Below are 8123 nucleotides of genomic sequence, written 5' to 3'. Positions count from 1 at the left end.
GAGTTCACTGATATACAGTACATGACTACAGAATGCCAGTCATCCGCACTGAAGAAAACAAACATCAGCGCTGGATCAGGGAGGCCATTGAAATCCGCAAGCGAGGCCCGAGCACCATTAACAGGGACGAGGGAGCTTTTATGCTCTCTACCACCTGCAGGGGTGAACCGACAGCGGGGGGCGTGACTTGCCTGTCAATTTTGACAGGTAACTCACGCCCGCTTGGAACATCAGCTGATAAAGACGCGTCACAACTACACCAGTGACACTCTGATGAAGGCGAAAGTAAAACGCCGAAACATGTCAGGTAATTAAAAAACCTAAAAATCACTATCGTCTGTTATAAATGAATCAATCAAAAGATAGATAACAAGGAAGACAAAATGAACTTAATACAACGCTTACAGCTCAGTCAATGTTTTTCGCAGCAATGCAGTCATGCCACTGCTATTACTTTATAAACGAAAGATTCATTTGCAATATGCAAAGGTGTGATTACAATCCGAAACCAAGGCATTCTGTCAGCCTTTAGCACCGCACCAAGAAAAGAACAATTCCTCTTTGTCTTCATTATCATACTCACGCTGGGAAAAAATCTGTGCTGCTATTGTGTGATTGGCGGACACAAAAGTTGAGGGCGCTCTCCAATATAGTCGCTACAATGGCTTTGTGTGAGCGAAACATTCCTAGTGCTTTATTTCAGCTTTAATTAAAGGTTTCTTTAGATGTATTTCTACAGAGATTCAAAACCTTGGTACTGGGTTTCATGAGAACCAAATGTTCTACCTCAATCAAATACTGTATCTAAGAGAAGTTGCCCAACCAGTTTGTTCCTATCTACAGGGTATTGAATATAATGGACAATAAATGTTCACTTCTTGCCTTGGTGGCTTTCGTAGTAACAAAGTGCATAGTAAGGCGAACAGCCAAGGGGCTTTCTGGCTTATTATGTGAAACATAAGAACTCTCTAAGTAAGGGAGGAAGAGACGGTGGAGAGACAGGACATTCCGAAACCCTGAATCATATCAACTTGTAAAAAAAATAAAATAAATTAAAAAAACATTTTAAACAGCTTAGAAGTTGCTTTTCTTTAAAGTAAATGGAAACCAACTCAACTCTAAGTGCATACAGCAAAACGTTGGCTTTGTATACAGTACAGACGGAAGCTCGAGACCTTTTTCCAGAGGCCTCTCTCCACTTGGTATGTCAAGTTAAATACTGGAGATTTACTTGCTACATTAATGCAACTTGCCCAACTTTGTGGATTACCTTTTGTGCAAGGTGGCGTTTATTATGAATAACTGGCAAGTGGAGCAATTACAGATGCGTATGACGCGCACATGGCAGAGTGTCCAATGGACAATTCTTTTTTCACTCTGCATATTATTCGTAATTCTTCGGTTTATGTTTTTGTGATGGCTGTTATCAGGAATAATTCGCAAGAGGAACCATCGCATTTATTATTTTGCATTATATCAAGTTGTTGTTTATATCTTCTGTGAAGAGTGACGGTTATTATGACCAATCGTTGAGAGAATATTTTATAATTTCTGAATATGCAGATTGCTTAGAGTCATTGTATTTATTTACATTATGCAAGGTGCCCGTTATCATGAAAAGCTGGCAATGTAGTAGTTTTCTGGCATTCCTGTGCTGTGCTTGCGCATGTACGTGTGCATGCCTGATCGTGCTGGGACATGACCGTGCCTCTTCTAAGCCGATGTCAAAGGAGGCGAAGTGTGCCGAACTTGATTACACAGCAAGCAATCGCACTAAACAAACGTATCAGACTTCAGGTGTCAAGCAGGCCCAAGCACAGCATTGACGGCTGAGTATGAGTATGCCCAAAGGCAGTGTTTCCCGAACTTTATTGAGCCAAGCCACACATTTTACATAAGAAAAAAAGTCATGGCAGAGCACCAAAACAAACTATTGAAATAATGATGATTTCGTCATCAAATTAATTACAAACTGAATTGCTTGGTTGGAAAGCTGGGCCTGTTTATTTGAACACAAAGCTGATACAGTATACCCACAGGAAGCCACGATTTCTGTTGTATGAATGGCAAAAGTTGCTTACACAGGTTTATTTTACCTTCTGCCATCGAATTAAAGAGTATTTAATTATTCTGCTTTTGCCGGTATAGATAGATAAACAAAGATACATCTGCAATGACTAAAAAATTTCAGACCAAATAAGTGAAATTGGATCATTTGCTGATGATCTCTCGCGGCACACTAAGGTGCCACAGCACCCTGGCTGACATTCACTGCCCTAAGGGTACATATTTGAGACAACATCTAGCAGAACAGGTCTGAACAGATGACAACATTGTTGAAATGACACTTGTTCCCACAAATCTTCAAGCAAACACTGTAGTATTCTTTTTGTCAAATGTTTTCAGGCTCCCGAGTCAGCATCATGTAAACCGGAAAAATGCCATTTTTACTGTACGTATGTACAGTATTTTTTCCCCAAAAACGCTGCAAACAGGCATACAGAGTTGTTTTTTAAAATCCCACACTGTACACTTCCACACAATGGATTTGATCTAAAACAATGACGATGATATCCGCTGTATGTTTCTTCCTGTGTATGCCGCTATAACTCGCATAAGAACTGGTTGATGACATGATGGTTTGAATCTCATTCTCAACAACACTTAAATTACAAGTACATCATTTATTTATGCAAATATGTTAACATGTACAGTATGTAAACCCAAACAAAGCCTAAGAATCGGACATTGTCACCTTTGGTAGCTCTCAAAGACATCTTGTGCATAACTAAATATTTTGTTGACACATAACGATCCTTGGGTGCTTTCTACCAGTCTCATCATATCAGGTTCATTTACCCGTGCTGCAAGGAAGTGCTTTGACCTGTTTTGACAAATGCAGAAGTTGGTTGGGCGTATAACAGATTCAAGTGGAGAATTTCAACTTTAAGTTGTGAATTTTCCCCCAAAATATCAGTTACATTTTAGGAATTACATGGAAGAATATCCTGCAGAGTACTTCCATTGAGCCCTTTTAGGACCAAGAACCCGCAGACAACGGGAAATGGAAACCTCGCCGCGGGCATTGAAGTCTCACTGCAAAAATAGACGATAGACGATGACAGGAAAAATGGGCTTCCGACTATGCTTAATCCGTTTATTTTTTTAATCGTTTATCGCCTACAAAATGTGTGTCCGTCATAGGTGGATAGATGGACCGGTCCGTCACATAGGCAGAATGCCCAGCTCTGCGTAATTGAACATTTTTTTGACAAGCAGCTATTAAGTGAAGCATGATGGTACAACAAAAAAAAAGGAAGCTCATCGAAAGTAGCAAAAAACAGACAGCGTATTTGGTAAAAGAGGAACAAACTGAAGCTGAACTCAACGGTCTCAGCAAGGCCACACATGATCTAGTTAGCACAGAAATGATTCACTGAGCAACAACATTTTTTTTTACAGTGGAACCTACATCCCATGTAACCTCAGAAAATCCTATTAATAGATCTCAGTTTAGTAAACATCTGATTCGGTTAATCTGTTTTGCTTTTCCCTATCTTTATTAACGTCAGAACCGTTGGGCATATGTGCTAATGATAACCACGCCTCCTCGGGTCATAAACATCACAAGTAAACATGAGCCTATAGTTAAATGCTCCATGCATTCTGCACTCTTGCAGATATCTAACTTCAGTTCAAAACATACCGCAGAATGTCAACCTAAAATATGAGAATAAGTTATTTCGCAACATTTTGAAACACATGGCTGCTGTTAAGTGAGTGGCTAACAAGCTCAGCTTCTTTGAGTTGCTCATGGATGTTTTTTGCAATCCAAGTATGAATTAGGCAGATGTGTCCTGGCGGCAATGCAGTGTGGTGTGATTCAAAGTGACATGCATGCAACCTCTCAGCAGAGAGAGAGGGAGAGAGAGGCATCAACCCGATGTGCACAGTAGCTCTCCAGCTGTGAACGCAGCAACCAAACCCCGCCTAATGTCTCCATGCACATATAATATGCACAGTGGATGTTAGGACTAGAGCAAGTGTTTCCAGTTTGAGCTTGAGCAAGAACCAATAGCACTAAATGCGCCTGACAGAAAGACAGGAGGAAGTGAGACAACTATCACGCCCCTGTGTGCAAAAGGGGGAAGACAGAGATTGCAAGACAGTTATGATCATGTGATTCCTCCTTTGGGAAGAAAGGGCTTGGTAGAAAATGGTGTATTTGTATCTGATACGCCGCTGGATGCACCGTAAGTGCGTGACCTCTGTAGCCAAGACATATTCTAGTATCCTTGACCTAATATTAGATGAAGTTGAAGGTGCACACAAAGATTTATCAAAATGTGACGCCACACTTATCTTTCTTACAGTACCTTACAATTTTGTTCATGAGCCAAGGTTCCACTGTAAATTAGAGTTTGAAACAAACATGAAGTGTACAGTGGACCTCAGAATACTTGCTGTTCGGCACCTACGGATTCACTTGTTCACAGATTTTTTTTCAATGTTTTTTCCTATACATTTTTTATTTTTATTATATTATTATTTTTGGGGTGGAATGGACCACATTTAGGAGAAAAAAAATTATGTTTGGTTCATAGGGATGCCACGATACGATAATAACATGATATGAACCTCACAATACGATAATTATCACAATATTGGGGGGAGTTTGGCGGAATTTAAAATCTCACGATACTGTATAAAAGCTCACAATATTGTAAAAAACTAAGCTTATGTTAAAACAAATCATCACAATATTCAGTTTTTGTACATAACAGCATTCACAAAGAAATAGGCTTGGCCAGGCATGCGCTCCTATTGGCGATTAGCGTGGGTCTTAAACATAGGTTGCATCAAATTAAACTGCACTAATAAACTAACCACCAGAAGGTGCTGGAACTGCTGGAATAGAAAAAAAAATGGGCTTTTAATCAGATTTGCCGCTATTAACATTGTGACATGACGACGACGATATATGGCAATTTTAATATCGCGATATCACGATATTGCTTCCACATTTCTTCATTCTTCATTCTCATATAAATCAGCCACGGAGAGGTTAATCCTTTTGATATGTTGAAGTGGGCATTAGTAGAGATGTCCACATAAATTTTGGTGCCAATTGATCGCCGTTTTTGGACGTTATAAGCAATAAAAGTACAATGATTTCCAATGGAGGGTTTGGAATCGGTTCCTCGCGTGACTCCGGCCGAACAAGGATAGAATGGTAGAGGGCGCGGCCATTGTGCTCATTATCAAGGGCCGTTATTCATGGAGTCACTTATTTCCTAAATTCTCCCAAATGGATAAAATAGAAAATGGCAACTCTTTTCATTTTCCAGATCAAAAAATATATAAAATGAACTTGTTAGTGAAAACATGGCCATCCCGGCCCCACTGTCCCTTTAAGGCAGCAACCTTTTTGTGTGTGCAAAAGCCAACCGTCTGAAGAATGTGCTTGTCTGCATTCAACATGCCTAAGCTAGAAGCGCACATGATGAGAAAAGGCATGGGTTGACAGCGTTTTTACGATGCTTTGCAAATACTTGAAGAAACGTTTCCTTTTTTTTCTTGCGCACGTACACGTTGGGGTGGTGTAAGGCATCAAGGTATTGTTGGGTTCAAAGTTTCTCAACTGTGACTGCCATCTACATGGTCGTCCTTCTTTTTACAGACTATTTCGAGTACTTGTCACCTTGTCAAACATTAGACTGTTTAAAAAAAATCGTTTTATTCAGTCTGTGCATATTTCATCCATCCATCCATTATCTGTACCGCTTCTCCTCACAAGGGTCGCGGGGCGTGCTGGAGCCTATCCCAGCTGTCTTTGGGCAGTAGGTGGGGGACACCCTGAACTGGTTGCCAGCCAATCGCAGGGCACACAGAGACAAACATCCGCACTCACAATCACACCTAGGGGCAATTTAGAGTATCCAATCAACTTACCATGCATGTTTTTGGAATGTGGGAGGAAACCGGAGTGCCCGGAGAAAACCCACGCAGGCACGGGGAGAACATGCAAACTCCACACAGGGAGGCCGGAGCCGGGATCGAACCCACGACCTCTGAACTGTGAGGCGGACGTGCTAACCAGTCGACCACCGTGCCGCCGTGCATATTTCAATATATTTTAAAATTTGTTTCATGTGTTTGTATTTTTCATTTTTTACGCATGTATTTATTTAGTTGTTTAATATTTCATTAATTTGGTTGAATGTCTTTATCAGTTGTTTAATTAGTATTTTTTTTAAATGATTCTAATTGATTTATTTTATTATTATTTTATTTCATTTACTTAACGATGGCCAGGTACCTTGCATCACTACAGTGCTGAGGTTCGGCATTCGAATCTCAGCTCCGGCCTTCCTGTGTGGAGTGTGCATGTTCTACCTGTGGTTTTCTCCATGTACTCTGGCTTTCTCCCCAGAACATAAATTTTAGGTTCATTGAAGACTCATGGCTTTCTCCCCAAAACAAAAATTTTAGGTTCATCGAAGACTCAAAATTGTCCACAGGTATGAATATGAATGTGAATGGTTGTTTGTCAGTATGTGTCCTGCAATTGACTGGCTGGTGCAGGGCTGGACTGGCACAAAAAAAATAAAAATCTGTCATTTTGGCACACATGCGCACACGTGTTTGCGTGTAACCATGACTGTAGATGGTATGATAACCAATGACTTCTCAGTCGTGTTATTTGCTTAATATGGTGTGAAAACAATGGATATAACTGATTGAAAGTTTCAAATGTTCTATTCTAAAGACAAATTTACATCTGCCCTAAAAGATGCCAGCCCACCGGGCATCAGCACTTTACGGCATATGCATAAGCGTCTCATTCTTAAGAAAAAAACAACAACAACAAAAAAAACCTTAATGGACAAGGCTAGTCTTGTTAAAAAACAAATGCTAACAGAATATCAGATGTCTGCCTTCCTAGTATGTGTAATCAATATCACTAATATAACTATAAATAATAATACTGCAATAACACTGCAATATTTGTTTCATGGGCCCAATGGAATGGAATGGCGATCCAGTGCAAGAGCTTTATCGAAAATTCAGACTTTACAAAGATAATACTATTCAGTTTAGCAATAACAACAAACTCAGGTCCAGCTAGAAACAGGAAATGAAACTTTTCTTGTAATTTTCATAAGATGTAGTTGATGGACACATACTTAATACCAAAAAATGTAGCCACACAGAGGAGCCAATGATTCCAACAACAACGGAGGCATACAATGAATCTGATGTTTTATCGTGTTGGGCATGCATGTTCCATGAGCACTGAGTTGAGAGATGGTCGGCTCTGGGAACATAGTGTAGTAAGTTAGCATCACAGGACCGGTTTAGTGTCTCTTTAAGCCCTGGGCACATTTTGAACAGGTTAAATGTTGCTTTACGGACACATCATAGTAAAGCCACCTGTGTTTGCACAATCACGGTATTAGTAGAAAAGTATTTTGCATGTCACATTGATTGCTGTGTCAGTGTTCTCCTGGCCAGTTGCTACGTTTTGTGTACGTGCTGTCTTTTCTCCTAAATCATACCAAAGTCTTACCAGTGCTCAACATTCTAGCTTAACACTGTTTTGTTTTCTCATGTTCTTATCATTTTTTTGGAATGTGTAAGCACAGTGACATCTCTGTGTGGAGTGTTTATCCTGTGCTATTTCTCGGGGTACTCTAGCTTTTTCCAACATCTTGGAAACATGCTAAATGTATATTCTAAATTGTCACCTGGTGTGAATGTGAGTGAAAATGGTCGTTTGTCCGTATGCGCTTTGCGATTGACTGACAATCAGACCAGGGTGCACTGCAGCTGTCACCCAAAGTCATCTGGGAAACACGCCAGTTATCCATGACACGAATGAAGACAGATGCTAATGATGATGAATGGATTGAATAAGTGTTGCCAAAAGAAAAATCAAAACACGCAGAGTGAATCCTTTGCTATGCTATGCTGAATTGAGCTCGAGTAAGGTATCATGAGATTTTGCTTAAAATGTTATGATTTTGTGCTACTTCTGAGACATAGTTTTGGTCTTGTTCTGTATTATTCAACCATTGGCTCATTCGGATTTTGAGGTTCCACTGTGTCATGATGTGGCAGGA

Source organism: Filicampus tigris, chromosome 14 (assembly GCF_054856515.1).
Source record: "Filicampus tigris isolate MCC_2025a chromosome 14, RoL_Ftig_1.0, whole genome shotgun sequence".
Taxonomy (NCBI): Eukaryota; Metazoa; Chordata; class Actinopteri; order Syngnathiformes; family Syngnathidae; genus Filicampus; species Filicampus tigris.
The sequence above is the reverse complement of the archived record's forward strand: the minus strand, read 5'-3'. Positions refer to the sequence as shown.